At 37.0% G+C, this 26,015-nt stretch overlaps 1 protein-coding gene across 2 annotated transcripts in view; it reads left to right on the plus strand.

The window, feature by feature from the left end:
- Mib1 (E3 ubiquitin-protein ligase mind bomb 1) overlaps positions 1-26,015 on the plus strand; it is a 642,152-nt gene that overhangs the window by 511,488 nt on the left and 104,649 nt on the right. The gene's annotated exons all lie outside the window — the stretch shown is intronic.

Below are 26,015 nucleotides of genomic sequence, written 5' to 3' on the forward strand. Positions count from 1 at the left end.
TACGTGAACGCGCGGAGACGAAGACGGGATCTTTGCCCAGGAAAAGTAGAAGATTCCGTAAGATGGGCAGCGTTGCAGGCCAATGCTAGGCTACTTGACGGACCGTGCTCGAGATACTAAGTCGACGGTGGTCTCGTAAAAGGAAGTCCCTGCAAAAGATTATGCTGACGTTCCGAGAGTGCCTTAGGTATACCTTTTCACAAAATGTGCCTCGACTCGGTATGTATCTTTACGAGTTCAACGTCACCCTGAACGCCACGCTCCTTCAGTAATATCTCTGGATTCCACCTCGTCCGTCTAACTGTCTCAAGAGGTATACGCAACGTCAAGATAGCGTAACATCTTCCCCATCTCGTCAGTGTATCCAAATTTCGCGAAAATCCGGATCACTGGCTTAGAACCAGCATACCCTTGTACCGAAAACATCGTAGGATCTGTTAATTTAATGGAATTTGATCGCGGATTGGTGGATTGGTCGATTAATAACATGGTGCAATTAACGAGGTTCTCATGAATTACAGTAATCGAGGTTCTACTTTACCTGTAACAAGAATCGTAAATGAACAAATTTTACAGGGGTCGTTACTTGTATTTTATTGTATTGATTTTCAGATTTTAAATAGTCAATTTTTACTTTGTTTTTGGAATTTATTCCATAAATATTGGGACACTTTTTAAGAAAAAACGTGGTGTTTCAGACGGGTAGTATACAGGGTGTTCGGCCACCCCTGGGAAAAATTTTAATAGAGGATTCTAGAGGCCAAAATAAGACGAATATCAAGAATACCAATTTGTTGATGGAGGCTTCGTTAAAAAGTTATTAACAATTAAATTCAAAAATTTCAAATCATTCTGGAAAAATTATTTTCGGTTGCGGGGATCAATTACAATCAGTTTTGGTAAATAGACATACCCCCGAAATCCTATCCACTTTCGAAAAAAAAATTCGAGTAAGTGCTGAAAGTTTTGGGTGAAAAAAAAGACTTTCGAATCGTCTTGAAAAAATTATTTTTAGTTGCAGGGGTCAATTGTAAGCATTTTTGGTCAACAGACATACCCCCGAAATCCTACTCAGTTTCGAGAAAAAAATTCTTTACCGAAAATATAATTTCTGGTCAGAAATGTCTGCCCTAATTTTCATGCGAATATTTAAAACGTCATAACTTCTGAACGGATTGAACGATTTTAATGTTTAAAAAAGCAAACTACGCGTATTTTGGTGGAGAATATGTACAAATCGCAAAAATATTCGAAAAGTTGGTCCTTGACCCCGCAAAATGAGAAAAACGCCATAAAAATGGTCCAATTTTCAAACAGCCATAACTTCTACAATTGTGAATATATTTCAATGAAACTTTTTTCTGAAGTAGAGCTCATGGGTACCTACAAAAAAGTATTAGACAACTTTTCTGTAGGGCGTCAAACAAAATTACTAAAAATGAAAAAGGAATTTTTAAGAAAAATCGACAGGGGATAGGTGCTTAAATTTTTCGACGAAAAAAAAAAATTTCAACTCGTTCTGAAAAAATTATTTTCGGTTGCAGGGGTCAATTACAATCATTTTTGGTGAATAGACCTACCCCCGAAATCCTGCGCATTTTCGAGAAAAAAATTCAGTACGGTTGGAACTTTAAACGTTCATAACTGTTTAACGAAGCCTTCATCAACAAATTGGTATTCTTGATTTTCGTCTTATTTCGGCCTCTAGAATCCCCCATTGTAATTTTTCCCAGGGGTAGCCGAACACCCTATATATAGCTTCAATATTTATATAGTTCGTCTTTAAATTTACTTGATCTGTACCACGAAGGAATCATTTTTTTAATGCAGACTTTTTGGTCCTGTAAATATTGATCTTTAGATGGCTCGTTCGTTAAAGATCAGATTATACCCAATATGTAAATGAATTTTATTTTACTTTGCAATACTTTCGTGTAAAAATACTATTATTATCGATATAAAAACATTGTATGTAAATACAGTCGTAAAATTTCAAATATCTGATCATAAAACCCCTATCGCAATCGAGATTATAGAAGAATTATTGTAGAAACTTTTTTTTCGTTCGATACTATTTAACAGTAACGTTCTAATTCAAACAATAATTCTTTGATCGCAGTAATCTGCGCTATAATATCGACCATAGTAACGTATTAACCCAATAATTGCATGAAGAGAGCTGGCGTAAAGTGCTTTTCCAGAAACTCTCGTTCTCTAATTTATTAGCCGCGACCACAAGCAACGCTAAGTATAATTACATTATCGTTCACGATTATGAACGTGCCGGGTTTTGCGCGAGGCATATGCATATTATCAACTTGGCTCGAACCATACAATCAATTTTAAACTTCTTTTACATAATTTATTACGTACAGGACAATTTCTTTATACACTAATTATATTCCCTTATTTTATGAAAACTAGAAGCTTTTTAAAAGAAACAACAAAGAAATTACAGACAGAAATTTTTACTACACGAGTTTTCAAATTATCTGCAGAGAATGTATATAACGAACAAAAATTACGAAATAATAATAATATGCTTTTATTGCACCAAATAATGTTGCAACTTACAAATAAATTCACAGAATCAAATATAAATCCATCAGACTAATATGTAGTTAATAGAACACTTAACTATTTAATCGTTTTATTTAACCCAAAATTGATTGCTAATGATTAAAATAATTAAAATAGAGTTATTTTGAAAGGCTTTGTCAAGCTCAGCAGTGTCTAAAATTTTTACCAAATTTAAAACAGAGCTGAGAAATTATTTTCGCGTATTGTTAAGGTTAATGGCAACTGTTCTCGAGTTCCAAAAAGTGTTTCGTATTTTACAGTCGGAAAGAATAAAGGAAGAAAGCATAAGTACACGGCGAACTTCTGTCTGAGTACCTCGAATATCCAGTAATTGTCCGGCTATAAAGCGACCCTATAGTCACCGGTGTCCGGCCCTAACTGCGAAAGTCGCGCGAAGGACCGGACCATAATCCGGAAGTGACGTGACAAGAAAGTCAGTGAACCAGCGGCCGCACTTTGGCACTAATTACTGGTCTACGCGTCCGTCGTTGGCGTGTAATTTCCTCGCATGGCATCCTTTATCGCGTCTAATGAACCTGGCACCAGTTTCAGCCAGACAATTGCCCGATAAAATCGAACACGCGTCCAGACGCGACCACCGGATCCTAATTGCAGAGCTAACAATTTATCTGACTTTTCGTTCCAGCATCTTTGCTGGCAAACCTTCTAATCGAGCCTTTGGTTAACAAACGAACCAAATCAATATTCTTAATATTGCAAGAATATTACCTACCTTGTGAAAAAGTAAATTGAAAGAATAGTATTAATCTTTATACAGGGTGTTCCACATTTTTACATAGCAATGTGTTCCACAAGTAAAACTAAGACTAAAGTGTTATACATATAACTTCTTATCCAGATACAAATTTCTAATAACGAATAAAAAATTCATCAACTTTACTGAATTACAAAATTCTCTATAACTTAAAAACAAGGTTATACAGCGTGTTCGGCCACCCTTGGGAAAATTTTAATAGGGGATTCTACAGGCCAAAATAAGACGAAAATCCAGAATACCAATTTGTTGATGGAAGCTTCGTTAAAAAGTTATTAAAAAATTTCAAACGATTCTGAAAAAATTATTTTCGGTTGCAGGGGTCAATTACAATCATTTTTAGTGAATACACATACCCCCGAAATCCAACCCAGTTTCGAGAAAAAAATTCTTTGCCGAAAATATAATGTCTGATCATGAATGAATTATTCCCCTGAAATTTCATGTGTTTCAAATCGTTCTAAAAAAATTATTTTTGATTACAGGGATCAATTATAATCATTTTTGGTCAATAGACATACCTTCGAAAACCTAACCATTTTCGAGAAAAAAATTCCTTACCGAAAATATAATTTCAGGCCAGAAATGCTTTCCGTAAATTTCATGCGAATCTTTAAAACACCATAACTTCTGAACGGATTGGACGATTTTAATGTTCAAAAAGCCAAACGTCGCGTATTTTAGTGTAGAATATGTAACAATTATAAAAATATTCGAAAAGTTGTTCCTTGACCCCGTAATATTAAAAAAACCTCATAAAAATGGTCCAATTTTCAAACGACCATAACTCCTACAATTGTGAATATATTTCAATGAAACTTTTTTCTGAAATAGAGCTCATAGGTACCTACAAAAAAGTATTAAACAACTTTTCTGTAGGACGTCAAACGAAATTACTAAAAATCAAAAACGAATTTTTAAAAAAAATCGACAGGGGGTAGGTGCCTAAATTTTTCAGCAAAATTGAAAAGTTTCAAATCGTTCTAAAAAAATTATTTTAGATTGCAGGGATCAATTATAATCATTTTTAGTCAATAGACATATCCTCGAAATCCTACCCACTTGCGAGAAAAAAATTCAGTACTGGCGGAACTTTAAACGTTAATAACTTCTTAACAAAGCCACCATCAACAAATTGGTATTCTTGATTTTCGTCTTATTTTGGCCTCTAGAATCTCCCATTAAAATTTTCCCAGGGTTGGCCGAACACCCTGTATATGTGTTCAAATAAATTCATTTTACTGTTTACAGTAAACAACACTTTAGTCATATTTTCACTTGTAGAACACACTGTTGAAATATTTACAGAAAAATATGGAACTCCCTGTATACTAAAAATTCCATGACCATAATTTATAAGAACAATTTCTTAAGTTAGTAAAAAAGTATCAGATTCTGCACCCGCCAAAGAATCCCTAGAACCTAGCAATTCGTGACAAAATTATTAAGAACAGAGGTATCGATTTGTTATGCAACGTCTGTTAAAAATTGTTCGTTGCAAAAAATCACGGAAGCTGTGACTGTTGGTAACGTTGCACGTGACCGAAGTTATCTCGAGCACAGATCCAATTTGCGAAGATGATTTTTGCCTCTGAAGGTGTTCGAATCGAAGAAAGAGTTTTCGGGCGAGCTGCTCGTAAATCAAAGCCAGCTCCGTTCCCATGGAGTCACTAATTGCCGGCGCTACACGCCCGTCGCCTTCCTGCAATTTCCTGCAGGTGATCCTTTCTCGAGCTTAATGAAGCCGGCTGCGATTCAAGTCCGACAATCGTCGCGATGAAATTGAAGATAATCATCCTCGGGCGAGGCACGCCTGCCTGGCAGCCCACCGCCGCGTCGCGACGACGACGCACACAGTATTCCAAGACTACGAGAAGCTGATCAAAATTCAATTTCCGAAGCAACCAATACGATTCCATTACTTGGAAATTAGCAGGAAAAATTAATTTAAAAAAATTGTTAAATCGATGCTTCGTTTTAAGTTTGATCGATTTGAGTGGTTTTGAAATGGTTTCTTTATTCGGAACGGCACTCGTATGATTAAATAAAAGGTGGTTTTACTATTATTCTGATGATTGTACGCGAGTACGTGGAGAGCTTAAAATTTTATCTCCGATAAGAAAAAGGTAAACACGTTGGTCTGCAACAGTATCTGAAAAGAAAATATTGTGTTTGGTTTAAAACAAAAAAGAAATTAGTAAGGTTTGCATCTCGTTATCTACGTATTTTGTAGCTTTATTATACGTGAAATTTCTAAATGAAGATTCAAGAATGTACTCGTAGATAATTAAATTTGTTAAACGCGTGGAAAGAATAATTTTTGACGTATCCAGCCCGTTGCTGATGAATAACCATTAATTTAATCAATAGTTCAAGCATCGCGAGCGACTAACGATTTATTGAATCGCCTATCGTTGCAAGCAATTAATTTCACTAATCGATTAACGTTAATTGCGATCAATCCTGACGATTAAATTAGCTCCGGCTATTGCGCTAAAAAGTACAAAAATCGAGGGTATTATAAATTTATTACCTTCCTTTTGAAGAAACGAAATGCCGAAAAATTACAAAAAATGACTCGAAATTAAGTTTTGCACGAAAATAATTTTCTATTCAATACTGCGTTCAAAAAGAATCCCTTGCGTGTCTCGTTATATTTTTCTATACACTGCAATGTATTATAAAGAAAATAGTACTTAATATTAACAGCATATATTTTACAAATAGAGTCATTCTCACTAGAGTTATTTTCTATACATCGAAAATAAAAATGTCGCAATATCGATTGCGTAGGCTTTTCATCTATAAGCAAAGAAAAATTTGAAAACGAAATATCTCGAAATATTTTAACAGACTGGCCCCTCTTTCAAATAGTTATTCGATCAATGACTGGGAAAACGACTTTTCGAATCGATGTTCCAGGAATTGATTTCGAAGCACTCGATTTTGTATCGAATCGATTCGAAATCGATTCTAGAATCGATGCATGACCTAGCGGACAACGGGCGTCGAGAGAACTCTCGATTCGATGTAGCGACTCGATCGAGTGTGCTCTTCCGATGCACTTCGAGAGTGAATCGCTTCGCTACAGGTCAGCTCAAGCGTGCACTTCACCGGATACTTCACTCGAATTGGAACGCAGTCCTGGACACGGTTCTCTTTCGATTTCGAAGCGTATTAGACACTCGGTATTCTTCGATCTACGCGCACTAATAGAGGGGAAAGTTCACTAGTGCAGAGATTCTCCAAAGGGGAGCACATCGTAGTTTTTGGGCGCCATCAGTGAATAACATAAAAAAAGTATTACCAACAAATGTATACTTTCAAATTGATAATTTTTTGGCAAGGAACTATACAATTTAAATGTACAATTTGAATTTTTATAATTAGACACTCTATATGCTCTAAAACGTCAGATTTTGTCATTGGTAAAGATTTTGCTCGTTTTGTTCCTGAAACTAAAGCTTACTCTATAAAGTTGAAATTTCTAAAAACGTAATTTAAACTGTATTTCTTTGCTAAACTTATACTCCTCTTAGTCAAACTAATTAATCTTTACATTCTTCTGTAAATTTGGAAAAGACTTTGAACAAACACAATCACGAAAATGGAAGGTGTAACAAACTCTAACAAATTATATTCTTCTAATCACGAATCATTTAACGCTTCAAGTTCAATCTAATGCATCCCTCTCGACCTTCTAACGGGTCCTCCGACGTTTGCGCGAGCCTCGGTTCAATTTTTGCAGCAATCTCCCCGCTCGATATTACCTCGAAGATTTCGAAAATTAATCTCTCTTTGTCTTAACGCATTCGAGCCACTAATTAATGCGCTTCGTGTATTCGAGAGGGATGAAATTCTACCAGGAGAAGATTATCATTTTACATTTGCCGGATTTATGGTAAGGGTCACGCAAAAAGCTAGGAGCGAGCAGAACATGTGGTCGTCCCGTTGGTATAAATAATTCGTGAAATTGGACACCCGAATTAAACGTTTCCAAAGACATGTCAAAATGTTTTGCTGCCACGTGAGCTGAGGAATATTAGAACTCGTCACATAAATAATCTCTGTACAAATGATAGATTATTAGCTGGAATTTTTTGGAAATTCAAATAACCCTTAAAATTCTCAGTGATATTACACAAAGGATAGGTATTTCATTACCTGATGCTGACGACCTGAATTAAATTTATGATAGTTCCTAATAGTATCATCATTTTTTATTATGATTTGCACAATATTGTAATCATTGAAAGTTTCTATTCTAAATTGCATCTTCATATCGTTACTGAATTTTTAAACTAGTGTAATTATATTTTTTAGGATGTATTGCTGTATATTTTAAGATCATATAGAATAGTTGGGTTAAAGTTAATGGAATTTGATCGCGGATTGGTGGATTGGTCGATTAATAACGTGGTGCAATTAACGAGGTTCTCATGAATTACAGTAATCGAGGTTCTACTGTACCTCTAACAAAAATCGTAAATGAACAAATTTTACAGGGATTCTTATTTGTATTTTATTGTATTGGTTTTCAGAATTTAAATAGTCAATTTTTACTTTCTTTTTACTTTGTTTTTAGAATTTAACAAATATTAGGGCACCTTTTTTAAGATTCAGCTTCGATATTTGTATAGTTCGTCTTTAAATATTTACTTGACCTGTATCACGAATTTTTTTAATGCAGACTTTTTTGTCCTGTAAATAAGATCAGATTATACAGAATATGTAAATGAATTTTACTTTGCGATACTTTTGTGTAAAAATACTATTATTACTGTATATTGTAAGATCATATAGAATACTTTTATTAAATTGCATCTATTGCATCTTGCTTCAATTTGCTAGCCATTACATGTTTATAATATTACAAAAAATGGATTTATACTTAAACAGAATATATCAATTTGCTCGATCGTTATCTTTCTTTTACGGTAAATAGTCGTGCCGTTTTTATCAGGTTCATTACTATCAAATGCGTTTCCACATTAAGCGTTCGCCACGCGGAACGCAATTCATAAAAACGTTTCTCTATCGTTCTCGACAACTTCGAAAAACTGATAAGCCTTCCCCCCTACGGTTGGCTTAACTGTTGCGCGACAGAAACGAAACGTTAATCGTTATCAGTCTACTTCCAACTTCCATCACGCGCCATTAAAGTTCACCGCTGGCACGGCGAGTAGACGGGAACTGTACCAAAACTGCCAAACTTACAAGCAGCGGGCGGCTACTTTTGCCTCGCATCGCCAAGTGAATTAAGTAAAATACACGACCGTCTCGTAGCCCATTAATGATTGGCCGGAAGTCGAGCGCGATCTCGTTACGGTGGCTCGGGGGACACCGACCGGGGGAGGATTATGCCCCGGAACGACGTAGTTTCGCGATATTCTTGCTTCGACGACCTGGTCAGGGACAAGGGTTAGGGAGGGGAAGTAAAATGGCGAACCACGTGAGTGCTTCCCTGTCTGGGATAAGCCTGGAAAATGCCGATTTTGTAGCCAGGAACCGCGTATACCAGGCTCCCAGCGACCGTGGGTTACACTAACCCTGTCTCTGCTCAACGGATCCGAGCGTATAGCTAGAGTTGAGTATCTACTTTCGCATACGGTCTCCGTAGTGTCGTCAAGAGTCCTGGAGCTACTTTATCACAGCAGCGTGGCTGCTGAGTGGAAAATTTAGTAAAGATAACCGGGAAGCATTAGCTTGCTCCGTCGAAACTTTGTCGTTGGTTGCTCGCGGCTCGTTGTTGATTTCGACGAAAAGTTTACGAACCATCGAACGTCTGAAGGTAACTTTATCAGCGATGGGACGCGTGCCTCGATTCTCCAGAATTTTGGTGCTCGTCGATTTTTAGCATCCCTTCGATGCTAATATGCATTTGATCGCGGCTGTGCAGCGTCAGTTTCGAAAGTTGGGTCGACGTACGTTGTTCTAAAGTGAAGACAAAATTATAAACACTGGAAAAATATTTACAAACGTTCCTAAAGTATATTGGTTACTATGTAATTGCAGATTTTTCTGTCATTTAGAAAAAACATTGTATCCATCGATTGTGTAGTTATTTTTGGCGAACCTTCTCCCTTAATAAGCTACCGGTCAGTAAAGTGTTAATTTACATTGCAAGAGCCTTTGAACATACTACCACTTACATATTTTAGTATGTGTCCCTTTAAAATATTACATATATAATTAAAAATCTTCACATTTTTCTAGTATTGGAATGTAAACAAAAATTTTCTGACTACACTATGTAGAGTAGTTGTTACACTTATTACTAGACTGCGGATGTTTGTGTATTTATGGAAAATTTTAATTCTCAAAAAACTGCAAAATACACTTAATATGCAAAAATATAAGAAATACGTAAGATACAAATTATTATATTTAGGACTTGAGAGAAATCTCTACAAAGCTCTCATTCTATTAATTCTATAATACTGCTAAAATAAAGCATAATTGTTTGATGACAGATAACTATTTTTTACTCAGAAAAATACAAGAAACAAAATATTAGAACTCCCTAGAGTAAAGCAATATTTAAAACGTCCAACTTCACCTGTTCTCATCGTTCAAAATTACGTTTTATTAATTCTTTAGCAAACTATTATTATATTTGGGGGTTGAGAGGAATCTCTATAAAGCTCCCGTTTCATTAATTTTATAATAAAGATATTTGCATAAAGATCCGCAGTTTACTCATTAAATATTTAAGAAATATCTAACTACGCGTAATGTTGCCATAAAGATTGAATGTTTCAAGTGTCCGTGAATACCCTTCCACTGTATGCGTTCGCCGAAAACTCGATTGATTCTCGAGCACGAAGCATCTCGTCAAAGGAAATCCCGTGTTCTTTACGATTGAACTCTCCTCTGGGAAAAAGTTCCACGGCAAAAACCTCCGAAGTTATGCATTATTTCAAGCGACTGGCTTTCAATAACTGGTTTTTTTATGAAAGACGTCCCTAGTAACCGTAAAACGACACTGAATTATAGAACCACGCGATCTCTCGCCCCGGGAACGGTGCCTTTTAATTAAAAAATTCAACCGTCTGCTTACGCAATTAATCAGCCCCATCGTAACACAATGGCGCGTTAAAACGTCAAACGGAAACAATGACTTCGACTCTTATTCTATGCTTTCAATTTGAAGAGAGATTCTCGTTCAGCCTCCACCGAACGATGTCTTCAGAAATCTACAGAAAGAGAACCAATTCGATTGTTTTCAAAGTTTGTTACGAGAACTGTACACGTAAAAGTAAATTTTAACAGTCGATAGTCGATTGATTTACAACGTAGAACACCGTAGGCTCGCCCTGTAAATTTCTGTGGTAGAAAAGGGAGTGTGGAAAAGGTCTCCGAGCGTCTGGAAGACACGTTGCATCTGACGAGAACACGAAGATAATGTTCTCCGTGCAAAGAGTCGGCGACGATTCTCTGTCGTTATAGTATTCACGCCATTCGCGCTCTTCTCTTCCGCCAGAGAAGAAAAGCTCAGATAGTGGGTTGCGTGCGACGCGCACACCGTCGTTTTCTACTTTGTCGCGAGCGTATTAAAGTAGATTGGGCTTTTTATAGATGCGTAAAGAACGAGATAGCGACGGTAAAAGTACGCTCGGCCAGTGTCGTGGCAGTTTCCACTGTTGCTGTTCGTTTGTTCTGTGACGCGTAATCTAGGCGCGAGTGCCTTCGAGGCTCTTATTGGTCGCTGTTCGACTGGACCATTTTAACGACGCTTCCGTTACCTTTACGTATGGCTTATTGTGCCATCCTGTGTCCAAAGCAGCGAGAATTTCCGATTATTTCAAGTATAAACGGCCCTGAAACAAGTGCACTGCAAATTGGCTTTAAAAGTCTAGTGATGTACCATTTCAGTGAAGAAACATTATTTTAAAAAATTGTAACATTTTCAATATCCAATTTTGATTTGTGAACAATTTTAATATACTTCAGGTGATTTTTCCATTAAAGTTTTGTGGTCGATTCTGAAACAAGTGCACTGCAAATTGATTTTAAAAATCTAGCAATATACCATTTCAGTGAAGAAACATTATTTTAAAAAATTGTAACATTTTCAATATCCAATTTTGATTTGTGAACAATTTTAATACACTTCAGGTGATTTTTCCATTCAAGTTTTGTGGACAATCCTGAAACAAATGCACTGCAAATTGAGTTTAAAAAATTAGCAACGTACCATTTCAATAAAGAAATATTATTTTTTTAAATTATAACATTTTGAATATCCAATTTTTTATTGTAAACAATAAAACTTGAGGTGATTTTCCCATTAAAGTTTTGTGGATGTATCGAAATATGATTTCAGTATTTGACAGTTCGTTGAAGACGATTCTAGAGGTATAAATGTCTTCGATGTTACGACCGATGTCGACATAAAAATAAAGGAACTTTCGAGCGGTCGTTCGGTGTTCTTTTTTGGTTTTTTGTTTTTTTTTCCTCGAAACGCTCGTCACTCTCGGTGCCTTTGTAATAAAATCGAGGTCCTGGACACGCGCGCCACCCGAAGAACTGGCGATACGCCAACTTTTTACATTCCACTTATTCCGTAGCTCGCTGTACATTGCGGATCTTGTTACGTAATTTCTGTTAATACGAGCGACCGTCGGGGAGAAACGATGCTTATCGTGTTTTCTTTTCGTTTTTTGGTCCCCTGTCGCGGTTAACCCTCAATTTTAGGATCCCGGTTTAACTGGCTTCGGATTTCATTGGCGTAAAAAGTCCGAGTTACCTACGGAGATAGTTCGATGCACGTCGGGGAAGATAAGATTGGACGGAAACTCGTTAGTCGCGTTAACTAGATTTCCTTTTTGTCGGGGAACTTTGTTGCCGGATTCTAAGTGATTGTTTAACGATCTGCGGTCGGGAGAATTTTTGTAGCGCCGCGAGAGGCAATCAGAGTTCGAAAGTAACGGCGTGCCGGATGCTTAACTCGAAATGGAGTCGATTATGATAAAAACACGTTGCAAGGGATCGTAGTGTTCACTCGCAAAACCAACGAATGTCGCGTCTTTTTGTTCGAGCAGATAAATCAAGTTCGTTTCGTAGTATTTAAATTAATTTTTAACGTTTTAAATGAAAATTGTACAATTTTATAGTTTGCTTATTAGCTACTATATTATTTAGATAAAAAGATTTTTATAATGATAAATTTAACTTTGTCATTTTATTATAAGACTAATGAAACGTTCAACTATTATAAATACGTAAGTGTTAAGAATTTTACGTGATATTTAGTACTTGTAATAATCCATAAAAACTTTATACAATAATTCTGAAACATCCTATAAATTAACGATTGAAAAGTCTCTAATCGATTCGATTTTTATCATTTCTAGAATAGTATTCTTGTTACGGTTGTGGATCAGTTGATTCGCGAAAAAATTCAGGGACGATGAAATATTGGTAAGAGAAGATGGCGTGGTCCCAAACTTTTGCATTTTGCTTATTTTCTATTCCCGCTTTGTGGCATGCAAATTACAAATGTACGGGGAGCCCCGTGGCAAAATTTTTCTCCTCATAATTCATGCGTGGCTCGCTCATGATATATCGCGAGGTCTCGTCGAGCTAAACGGCACCCAGCGACGTTTAAAAAATTCGACTTTCGGATGCTGCCAATAATTCATATCAGCGCCGGTATTCTCGTTTCGCATTCAAAGCCCTTTGTCACTCTACTCGTCGTCGGAATAACATGTCTGACCCAAAAACGAGGATCGTTTCGACAGGGTTTGGCGTAACTCCAACTTTCCCACAGTCGTTGTTCCAAACTTCCCTGAAACCCGTAAGAAAATTCAAGTTTCACGCAGTAATGTCATTCTTGCAACCAACCGGTTAAACTGAACGAAAAGCATGCTTTGTTTCATGTGCATACATACTATCATCAAAGTTATTTCATAAGTCTCTTATTTCTTATATGAAAATATGACAGCTTCTAAGGATTATTTTGAGGTCTTGTGTTCGAGAAAATTGTATTTGAAAATGTAATAAGCATACGTGCAATAGAATGCATCAAATCAAGTAGAAATAGTCGATAATAGTCGGACAAATCGTATTCGATTCAAATTTAACTATTTTGGAACACTTGCTCAGGATAATTTTCAGGCCTTGTTTTCAAGAAAATCAGTTTTGAAAATGTATCAAGCACACATGCAATAGAATTCAACTTGAACATCAAATTGAGGAGAAATAGTCGATAATAGTCGGGCAAGTCTTATTTAATTCAAATTTAACTACTTTGGAATACTTTCTAAGAATAATTTTGAGGCTTCATTTTCGAGAAAGTCAACTTCGAAAATATATTGGGCATACATGACTATAGAGTGCAACTTGGGCATCAAATCAAGTAGAAATACTCAATATTGGTCGGGCGAATCGTATTAGATTCAACCTTAATTATCTTGGAAAGGAAGTGGCATACCAAAAAATGATATTCTTGTTTTTCGACTCATATTTACATGTGAAATCACTCCCTGCAAAGATTGTACCTCCTGCTCCACCTCATCTTGTGAATCTAAATTAATCTGTTTTCTACCAGACTTTTCTACCAACTTTATTCAAATATTCGTTGCAAATTAAAATATACTTGGTAGAATTTTACGACAAAGCAAGAAATATTTTTATCACAATGAATGTTTTGCGTTAACAAAGAAATATTTGAAAGTGGCCGTAAATTTTTGTAATTTCCTAATGAAAATTTGTATTCTAAAAAGACTTCATTTTCTCTTTGCAGGAATTACAGTAATGTTTAAAACTATATGATGCTGTAAACGTACCAAAAGTTAAGCATTGTTTCTCAAATTCTTCCCTCAGCATCGCAGCGTATTCGTTATGGTCGTGTGATCGATTGACGCGATTGAACGTAATGGTGGATGCATTTATGATTGCACGATAAGCTTTCAACGTTACCGCAGCCACGAATAAAACGAAACTTGGTATACGATAGTGTAAACAGCAAATTCAGACCGCAACACCTGCTACTTAACACTTTCGCCGGCTATGCTGTTGGTGAACATAAATAATTCATTCGGCGCAACGCGAAACACCTTACCGCTTGCCGAGAGTCTTCTATCATTCAACGTGTACCACCACCGTCAGAATTACATGGTTCGAGCTGAAGGGAAAAATTAAAAACATATTCCGACCGCGTTGACACTCGCCTTGACAAAATATTAACAGCAGCTCATCCAGCATATCGAGTCGCTTCATTAAACGTTTGCACGAAGTTTGTTCAAATAAATTATACAGTGAATAGCAAAATTGAACCAATAATATCTACATTTTTTAAAAATGATAATTTGCATAGTTACGTAAGATATGACAAAGTTTGACGTAGTCTTTGACAAAGTTTGACAAAGTTTGACATAAGGGGCTTTTGCAAACGATAAAACTTCGCTTTCAAAGACAAATATAGAATCTACTTCGTATTTAGAAAATGGAATGCGTCATAAAAGGGTGCATACGATGTCAAACTAATATTTTGGTCAATGAGATAAGTATAAGCGTATAGCAAAATTGAACCAATAATATCTACTTTTCTAAAAAATGATAATTTGTATAGTTACGTAAGATTTGACAAAGTTTGACAAAGTTTTACGTAGTCTTTGACAAAGTCTGATAAAGTTTAACATAAGGGGCTATTACAGACGATAAAACTTCGCTTCCAAAGACAAATATAGAATCTACTTCGTATTTAGAAAATGGAATGCGTCATAAAAGGGTGCATACGATGTCAAACTAACATTTTGGTCAATGACATAAGTGTAAGCGTATCTGAGAACGTGGTCCGTAAGTTTGGAGAAATTCATTTGGAACGGATGCAATGTCTCGCGGAGTTCGCCGTCTGCAAATTGCCGTTGAATAACGAAATCTGCGGCGAAACGTTGAACGGAACGGTAAATAAACCGCAAGCGTCGCGGTTAAGAAATGATTAAAGATTCGCAAATGCGTTACAGCGCCGAGGGAACTTTGCACGTGCCCGGTGTATTTCCGCGGTGCCGTTCCGCAGCTTACGGGGCTAGCATTAGCGTAACATTTGTAACGAACTGCTCAAGTTGGACGAAGTTCGGCCCGATGGAACCGCGGCGTACTTGTTGTTACGGGCGTTTATTAACGTATTATGCAACATCAACAGATGCACGTAGGAGGAATAAAATGGCGTGCAGTCGGACGTAACATCCAGCTCCGACAACAACACCTGTTACCGAGTACTTTCGTTCTCGCGGTGATCATAAATTATTCATACGACGCACCGCGAGCTGCATTAACGTTCGTCAAAACTTATTTTTACCGGGAAGTTCCTCGTCCCGAAACCGTGACGGCGAATCTCGCGGAGAAGCTCCGGAGACTTTCTTAAGGATTCCCGAGATTAGCAACCATAATGCTTTGTCGGTGAGCTCTTTCCACCAGGGACTCTCATACTTCTCCAAATTGTCCGATTTTTTGGGGGTATTTTTGCATTCATCTTACTCGACATCACAGTAATGTTTCTTAAAATGAACACGTGATTTGTAAATTGAACATATCTATCCCTCACAGCCAGTGAATCTTGAAATACTGATATCGAAATTGACTTCCGCTGTACGAAAAATGAACATGCCCAACGATGTTCATTTTACGAATCATCGCTATAACAGGAGAACGCATAATAGGAAAACTGAGAAAATCATAGGCAATGCGAATAATTCGACACGGTTATAAGATTTGTGATCCGGTGTCATTCAATTAGGCGAACAATGCCATTTTTTTTTTTTTTAACAACGACGCGCTCGTATCAACTGTCCCCCCGGGCGGACGGACGGACTATAATATATTATATTCGGTGAAATCGAACTGATCCCAGCCGGATTTCGCGCGAAGTGGAGACGACCGAGTGATTTATTTTGTCCGGTGGCGCGAAGCGAGCCATTGGGAACATCAAACGCTGCGCGAGAAATCAAAACGACGGAAGTAGAACAATGGACTTTACCAACCGATGCATTTCGATACACTGGCCGTTTGGTATGTTCATCGCGTGAATTCTTCCAATCAAAAATCGTGTCGTTCGTTCGTACTTGAAATTCGATGAAAATAACAGGCAAAAGAGTAACGTGTCCGCGAAGCTTTCGAGACTTAAAAGTGGCAACGACAAAAATGGCGGTGTAACGTACGGTAATTCGAAATACTTAACAAGAGGCGATTCGTTGGAGTGGTTGCGAACCGCTTTTAAAAACGACGCGAATCTTGCGCATCGTTCTTTTACAAGCAATCTACGAGAACCTCGCTATCAGTTAAGGTTTCAAGTTATGCAAATTACGTTCTTCTGTACATACTTACCGCCGGAGTGCTGTTTACCTTCGCATCGCCACCAGAAGAAACTTCGCGTTCCAGAGTTTCGGTCTTATTTCCCTGTTTCGTTCGTGCCTCGAAATCGCCTGTCGCAAATTGATCGAATTACGTCCATCAATGTTTCAGCGCGCGGCAACGCGCGATACATAAATTTACACCCGTTCAACATCGATTTTTTTTTACTGACGAATTCTTTCGAACGCAGAAGCAAAAATGTGATACGGATTCGCAAGAATGGTTAACGTCAATTTTGATTGTCTTATTCTGTGATATTTGGTAATTTTTGTATTTTGTACTTCGTCAAATGGCGTCGACTAAGACATTGTTAATGAAACGATATAATTAGTAACCAAAAGAATGGAAAAGCAAAAATGGTTAACGTCAATTTTGATTGTTTTATTCTGTGATATTTGGTAATTTTTGTATTTTGTACTTCGTCAAATGGCGTCTACTAAGACATTGTTAATGAAATGATATAATTAGTAACCAAACGAATGATTTTTCGAATCGATTTTTTAGGGCAAACGTAATTTTTTAACAAGAATCGAACATCCTTATCGTGAACTCTACCGTTAGATACGTGTTACACGACGTTTCGCGTAGAATGTTACTTTGTGCCGTGATTTATGAGATCCGTCACTCGGTTCCCACGTCCCACAGCCTCCATTGTTACATTTTACGTCGATCCCTCTTACCTTTTTCTCTGGCGGCGCTCTAAGTGCTTCGTCGGGTCATTAATACAGGGTGGATGAAGGCGAGTTGTACAGATGAGCATATGGTGATTATGCAAATATTTCTCGATACCAATCGCAGTTTTTCGAGAAAAACTGTCATCTAACCAGTATTCTTCAAAGTCAGTAAGTAACGTCGAATTTGTAAAATAAATGATTTTTCCCCCTCTATGGAAACTACTGTTCATAAAATACATTACGTATTTTGAAAGCTGACATTTCAACGCCTCGTTTTAACGTACGATCCTACGATAAATCAAATTCACCTCGATTTTTTTATGTGGAAAAACAAAATCATAAACATGTTTGCTAAAATATGTTATCATATGGGAAATATCGTCAGTGTCGAGTAATTTTGTTTATTCTCAGGCTTCGCGAAAGCTGATTAAAACGTCTGACCCAATACGGCTCGCAATTCCTTCCAAGACTGATCTTTCTTTCTCCCCGCAATATCAAATCGATTTTCTAGAAAACAAAGCCTCGTGTCAAATTGCGTTTCGTGTTTTTTTTATTTATTTCTGCGCAGAGGATCACCCTATGCCAGGTCGTACGTACCAGCCGCCTTCGTTCGCTCTGTATATTCCAGATGGTCGTACGATGAACCGTGAGGGAAAGCAAGGTGGAAATAAAGAACTGGGAAACAATAACGCGATCGAAACGAAACGAATTAAAGGGGATTGCCGGGGCCCACGTCCTTCCCTGGGAAAACGAGCAAAGTGCTCCAGTGGAAGGCACGAAAAAAGGAAGTCGCTCTTCGGCCTGTTTTCTCGACTTAAATTCGAGAAACGTGACCGAACGGTAACTTGGTCGTAGTCTTCGCAATGGAATTAATGAAAATACGACACGGCTTAAATGTTAATGACTTTCCTTCGTTGTTCGACCTCCCTTTGAAATCCTTAACAATCCATCGACGAAGATGGGTTAATTTAAACTCTTGTTCCGTTACCCTGAATCGAAAACTCGGACTCTAAGTAACGAGAATTATAATTGGCTGAAACAGAAATTATTTTCAGTTGGGACGTAGAACACCGAATCTTCGTTTCTTCTATTCGAGCTATAGACATTTTTACATGAATTAAGAATTTCTTTGAATTTTCGAATTATACAGGGTGTTCGGTCACCCCTGCGAAAAATTTTAATGGGGGATTCTAGAGACCAAAATAAGAAGAAGATCAAGAATACCAATTTGTTGATGGAGGCTCCGTTAAAAAGTTATTAACAATTAAATTTAAAAATTTCAAATCATTCTGGAAAAATTATTTTTGGTTGCAGGGGTCAATTATGAGCATTTTTGATGAATAGACATATCCCTGAAATTCTATCCACTTTCGAGAAAAGAAATCGGGTAGGTATTGAAATTTTTTAGCAGAAAAAAAATTTTTCAAATCGTTTTAAAAAAATTATTTTCGGTTGCAAGAGTCGATCGCAAACATTTTTGGTCATTACACATACCCCCGAATTCCTACGCAATTTTGAGAAAAAAATTCCTCACCGAAAATGTAATGTCTGACCATACATTGACATGTTTCACTTAAATTTCATGCAAATCTTTAAAACATCATAACTCCTGAACGGATTGGACGATTTTAATGTTCAAAAAGGCAAACGACGCGTATTTTAGTGTAGAATATGTAGCAATTGTAAAAATATTCGAAAAGTTGATCCTTGACCCCGTAAACTGAGAAAAACCCAATAAAAATGGTCGAATTTTCAAACAGCCATAACTCCTACAATAGTGAATATATTTCAATGAAACTTTTTTCTGAAGTAGAGCTCATGAGTACCTACAAAAAAGTATTACACAACTTTTCTGTAGGGCATCAAATAAAATTACTAAGAATCAAAAACGAATTTTTAAGAAAAATCGACAGAGGGTAGGTGCCTAAATTTTTCGGCGAAAAAAAAAAATTTCAAATCGTTCTAAAAAAAATATTTTTGGCTGTAGGGGCCAATTACAATCATTTTTAGTGAAGAGTCATATCCCCGAAATTCTACTCATTTCCTAGAAAAAAATTCGAGAAGGTGTGAAATTTTTCGACAAAATTAAAAAATTTCAAATCGTTCTGGAAAAATTATTTTCGGTTGCGGGGGTCAATTACAATAATTTTTTATGAATAGACCTACTCCTGAAATCCTACCCACTTTCTAGAAAAAAATTCAGTACGGGCGTTTAAAAATAACTTTTTAACGAAATCTCCATCAGCAAATTAGTATTCTTGATTTTCATCTTATTTTGGCCTCTAGAATCTTTCATTAAAATTTTTCTCAGGGGTAGCCGAACACCCTGTATTAGCAGTGAGAATGGTTGTGTCAGTAGTCTACAATTTTTAATAATTATATAACTTAGACAGTTATAGACTGTATAATTTAATAATTGCTTTGGTCCATTAACTTTAAAGAAATCTTGCAAGTTCATGGCCAGCCAGTTATTATAAAAGTGTTAATAGCCATCGTGTCTTAAAATATTGTTTAAATTATCAAAGTATAGCATTTGTGCTCGTAAACGTACGAATCGTATAATTGACAATTGTTAATGCGACGAGTGGTGAAACTTCGCCTTAAAAATTTAATCCTTAACGCGCAGCGAAGGGAAAAAATTAATCTCTCTACTTAATAAAGTAAATATCTCCAGAGATTTAAACATGTCCTCTGCGAATGGGTTGTAAAATACAGGAAAGTTAATTTCCTTGGATACACCAGGGAAATCGGTCGTTCTATTTCTGGTGTTTATGTAATACTTTTAAGAGACGATGAGAAACAGTTATCTATATAGAAGTTTATAAAACTAAATGAAAATTTTACACAAAATTTAACGTATCATAGTTAGAGAATATTCAATTCTATTTCCATAAAAGTACGTTGTCAAATTTTTCTAATGCCTAATTAGTGAATCGATGATCGTTTGACTTGATTTCCGAATAGATGCAATCTTGTAAACACGTTAGCCAAGAGTGATTCGTAAAATTCGCCACTCTGTTGATTGAGAAATACTCAATTGCTGAGAATTTTAGATCCATTCTCTCTCACTTACAGCGACGATATTCTCTTTCTTCTTTGCCTCATTGGTGTGAGAACATCTTGCAATAAAAATGTTGAGTCGAATTTTGTGCAGAAACAAGAACTTTGATAGTGAATTTAAATCATTCATAAACGTTGCTTGAGCATGTATTTTTTACTATTAAATAGTAAAAATTGACCAATACAAACTTGTAAAGAAGAATTACACAATACATGTGTGCAACCAAAATTCAAAAAAGGATTGTCCTTGTCGAAGAACCTTTTATTTTGTAAACCAGAGGCGATACTTTTTAAAAATAAAAAGCATCGTCTACTTCAAAAATCTCAACCAAATCAAAATATGAGAAGCATCTGGGTCAGGTCTCATATTTTCGTACAATAAAAACATCTTACAGAATCGTCTTTTATTTATCGGGGCATATTTCCATCCGAGGCTATTCAAACGAACGCCACAGTACGTATCACCGACCGATTTCACGGCATCGTGATTCTGTCATCTAAATTCTGCCACTAGTAACTCCCCACCCCTATTCTCCTCCCTCCACGTGTTTCTTGTTTTGTTTCTTTCTCTCTCGCCCTGTCGATCGTTGGTTCCTCGTTGTGCCTCTCCTTCCGCTTCATGCAAAGACTGTGTATTTCTCTCGAAATCCCTCAGCCCCTCTGTCCGTTCAACCCCCTATTTCTGAGCCGTTATCCCTCTCTCTTCATCGCGACAGCCACTACGTAACCATTGTCCCATGAAATTGGACGTCATTCACGTACCGAATGTCCATGACTCTTTCACAGCGCTCCACACCGCGTCGAGGCTGTAACGATCGGGAAGCAGAAACTACGAACGCGTGTCAGTCGATTTTTGCGGAAGATACGATGCCCGATTCCCACTTACTCGCCGCATAATTGGAGAACTTATTTCCAAAGCGTCTTCGACTCGCGTCCAACGTTCAACCGGTCGTGCAAAATCAATTTACGAATGTTAGAAGTTTGGCAAAAATTGTTTGATTAGCAATAGAATCAATCTCATGACAGTGGGAATGGTATTCCTTTTTTTTAACCATTTTAACTCAGTTGTTTCCCAGTTGAAATGCTAGGTATAAGATGATCTTTTACGGATTATTAGAAGTTATAGTTTCCATTGTGTATAGTCCTGGACGAAAATATAAGACGTTTTATATATTTCCGTATTTTGTACGCTGAAAAGTGAAAAATTGTATAGGGCGATTCTCTGTGAAGTGTATTCGGCCTTCGAATACGCTGGCCAGCGAATCGCCCTATACATTTTGCGTAATAACATCAATCCCATAACAGTAGGGATAGTATTGGCGAATAAAATGTGAATATGTGATAAATTTTCTATTCTACGTTCGCTTGTGAGTCATTATTTTCTGATATCAATTTTATAAAGGACAATGTGTGAATTATTAAATGCGACAAAATATAAACCAAACATAATGCATTTAGCATCTAACAGCAAGAATTCCACTAACAAACAATTGCACCGTCAAATTTTATATTTTTAAATATAATGTATATAGCAAAAATAAATATTTAATGATTCCCTATACAAATTCGTGGGCCTCCGTTAATTGACTGCTTAAGAGGAGTTCGTGGGAAAAAAGGTTGATAATCGTACCATCGTTAAAAACAAATTAGACGTTTAAGGTGATCGAGGGTGGGTGGGACGGGCAATACAACCGGATGATAACGGAAAACCAGCGGATCGTTGGACGACAGTAACGACGCATCGATAGCGGGAGTCGCGTTTTTCTGCCACCGTGCGTTTATAACCTCGTTCATCAGGACCGGGTAAAAACACTGGCAGTGGCGGTGCAATAAAATTACTGCAAATCGTATTTATTACGAGCACTGGTAATTTTATCGGGCAAATCCGAAGACAAAGTGCGTTCGCGAGTTCGTTCTTTCGTGGCGGCGCGCTCCGGTGCCCGCCATGCCAGCTCGTTCATCATGATGATCTAATAACTGACCGCGGCAACGCCGGCGAGGGGAATAAAATTAGCCGCCACTGTATTTATTGCGAGCACAATTATTTCGCCGCGCGAACGCACCGGCCTCCCCCCCAAAACGCGAATTCGTATTCTACGCTCGTCCCGGCTGGCGCACGAGTAAACGGATTAAGTAATTACACGAAACGATGCCACGGTGCAACGAAAACGCAGCCATCTGCGCACATGAACCTTTACCGCGCTAATTCCGCTACGTTGTTTTTTTCTTTATTATTCCTTTTTACTTGTCAATTTTAAAATGCTCAAAGATTAGCCGATGCAACGAATTTACGACGTATAGCCCGGGCCACGATATAGCGAGCTCATAAAATCGAGTAAGCGTCAAAGTAAAGATGTTTCATGCCGGAACAAGCGAATTGATCAAAATACGAACAGATAAGGACCTTAGACCATAGTCAGAACCGTACGAAGAAATGTTTTTGTCCGAAATCGGTTAATAACGGGCGAACTTCGGGTCCAAATTAAATAGTTTCGCGATTGTCGACAACGACTCCATCTGGTTCTCCTACTGGCTCACTCGCGGGTCCATGATTAAGTGTACACGTGTGAGATGTAACCGTTACGAAGAAATAACTACTATACATGTATTTTCTTTATAGAATAAAGTACTAATTTTCATTGGATATAAAATACGTTTCGTGAATGACTTCTTTTTTAGAGGTACCGTTAGAGGTAAAGGTCTTACTCAAGTCTTTATATGCAGGTAGAAAATTAAAAAAGGTAGTGCAGTTACGGACACAGAAAGACATTTCAAATATTTTAAGTAGTGACTAGTATTTACATATTTTCAATTTGTAAATAAAGTGTCATTTATTAATTGAAATACAAAATCGTACGTACGCTACCATTAATTTATTATTGGCACCCTCAAGCAAGATGTCATGTACGGCCTTAAGTGCCGCAGCAGCAGTCGCTGTCGACTTTCAAGAGTTTAGTTTACGATCTCGCTATATCATGGCCCATACTATACCTTGGAAGGCTAAAAGAAGGAATTTTTTTCGAAATTTTGTACGCCTCGTTAGTTACAAACGACCGTTGCAGCAAATGTGCATAGAAGTACTCAGTTTCGGAGATAGGAAAGGTGTAATGTTTTATCAATTCTTAACAGAAGGAATAAAAAAAAGATACATTTTCTTATTACGAGTTTACTGGTACAGTGTAACTCGTGTAGTAAAGGACTAGTAATTGCCACGATAAACTCGGTATTTTCTTTATTTTATCACCGCTTCTTACGAATAGAAACGATCAAGAAGGCTTGTAAAGCTTTTTAGTCGCCTCGTTATCGCTGCGAAACGATGTTTCTTTGCGTCGAATAGCTCGTAAGGTTTGGAATTTGTTCCAAACAAATAGGAAGTTTAGAAGAATGTAAACTAAAACATAGGAAATTTACAATAGAAACTTTTCTTTTACACTTCTTTTTTGTGATCGATAGTTTCTGAGATATTACGTCAATTATGTTTTCGACCCCCAACATTCGAGGATCCATCATCCCTTCAATATGGAAACAGGTTGATAAAAAGAAAAGGAAACTCGTGGGAACTAGTCTCTATGAAGTTTTATTAAAATTTATTATATATGTGCTTTCATTTAGAATAAACCTTGAACATTTCTGTCTATTTCACTCATTTTCAGTGGTCTTGACAAGACAAATCAAAAATAGTACACGTCCCTCCATAATGTTCGTGTCGCGGACCCCGAACAAACGTTAACGAGGGATCACTGTACATAAATTGCTACTTGGATTAACAGGTGAAAATATCAAAATTTGCAAGATATTTCCATGCTTTAACGAGTCTGATTCGTGATGAAGATTTTGGCCCAAACATGAATATCGCGAGCTAGACGAACAGAAGGTCGGCTCAAACGTAAACATCACGAGCCTGGCTCGCGGACAGCAAATGACAATCGTGATTGAGTTTTAGTTCCTATCGGTACGCCGCGAGAGTCGGTCACGATTCTTATAATCTCTGTTACAAAACAGTTCAGCATCAGTCTGGTCTGTTTACTGCGCGCTGACGCCTACCGTTTAGGCCCGGATTTCGTCAAGCTAAATGCCACGGAAAGGTTAAACCTCAGTTATTCTCATTAGTGTATTTGGTACGCCATTGAATTACCAGCGTTCGAAAGAGAAAAAGAAATGGATCATCTAATAAAGAGTAAGTAGAAATTCAATGAATTTACGAATATACCTTAATTTAGAGCTCTGTTCGTATGAAACTTATTTTTGTTATATATAAGCAAAGCTTTATTTATATTAATTTATATATAAGACCAGCTGAGTATATAATATTGAACAAGTTGTATGGTCAAAGATAACCGTTTTATTTTATATTCTATTGTCAGTTATTGCACAATGTATACTATTATAATATTATAATAGAAATATACTCAAATTCATTTTTCGACCCAATATATTATTTACTCGATTACAAAAGAATTAGAAATGTTCAAAAATCAATGCACCAGTCATTCTCTAATATCCACTATATCGATTTGCTTGATTCGTAGAAACTGTTTTGAGTTTATATTTTTCAGTCACTTATCTGGACAATCGTCATAAGAGTTATGATATCTGACAGAACACAATACTGTGACAAAATCAAATTTTCCCAAATGTAAATACAATTGAAGTATAGTCCGGGCCACGATACAGCGAGCTTGTAAAATCGGGTAGACGTCTAAGTAAAGATGTTTCAGCTACCGAGACAAGTGAATTGATAGAAATACGAGCAGATGAAGACCTTAGACCATAGTTAAAGTTGTTTTATCCAGTATCGCCATTTTTAGAGGTATCGTTAGAGATAAAAGTCTTACTTTAATATCTTAATTTACCTGCTTATAATATATGCAAAAAGGTAGTGCAGTTACAAACACAGAAAAACATTCCAAATATTTCAGGGTAGTGACTAGTATTTACATGTTTTCCATTTGTAAATAAAATACCATTTATTGATTAAAATACAAAATCATATGTACGCTACCATTAATTTATTTGAATCATTGAAGAATAAACTATTACTAATTTTATAGAATCAGTATTTAAAATTATAATTCTAGGTAAAATTAAATTAACAATAATTAAAAAAATAACTAATGGCACCCTTAAACAAGATATCATGTACGGTCCTAAGTACCGCAGCAACAGTCGTTGTCGACTCTCAAGAGTTTAGTTTACAACCTCGCTATATCGTGGCCCATACTATACATATTTGAACGTGTCTTTAAAATCTTCCACGTCAACCAATACCTTTTTTAGGGGTTGTAGAACAGTTTGCAAACATTTGGATATTTTCAGAAGTTTTTCGATGCAATCTGGGAGATACCGTGAGATTAAATTTCGAAAGAATATACTGTATGGAGCGTCCCAGACTCCGGTGCGCGATGCAAGTGTTCCCGTGTTGCACGTATCCGGGCCGTTACTCGCGACGCAACGCTCGAAAGCGGGCGCGGCAACGCGGGCTCGTTCATCACGACGATCTAATAACCCTCTACACGGAGGGCGGTGCAGCGGCGTGCCGCCTACACCGGCGAGATGGACGGCTCGCTTTG

This window comes from Colletes latitarsis, chromosome 6 (genome assembly GCF_051014445.1).
Source record: "Colletes latitarsis isolate SP2378_abdomen chromosome 6, iyColLati1, whole genome shotgun sequence".
NCBI classification, from domain to species: domain Eukaryota; kingdom Metazoa; phylum Arthropoda; class Insecta; order Hymenoptera; family Colletidae; genus Colletes; species Colletes latitarsis.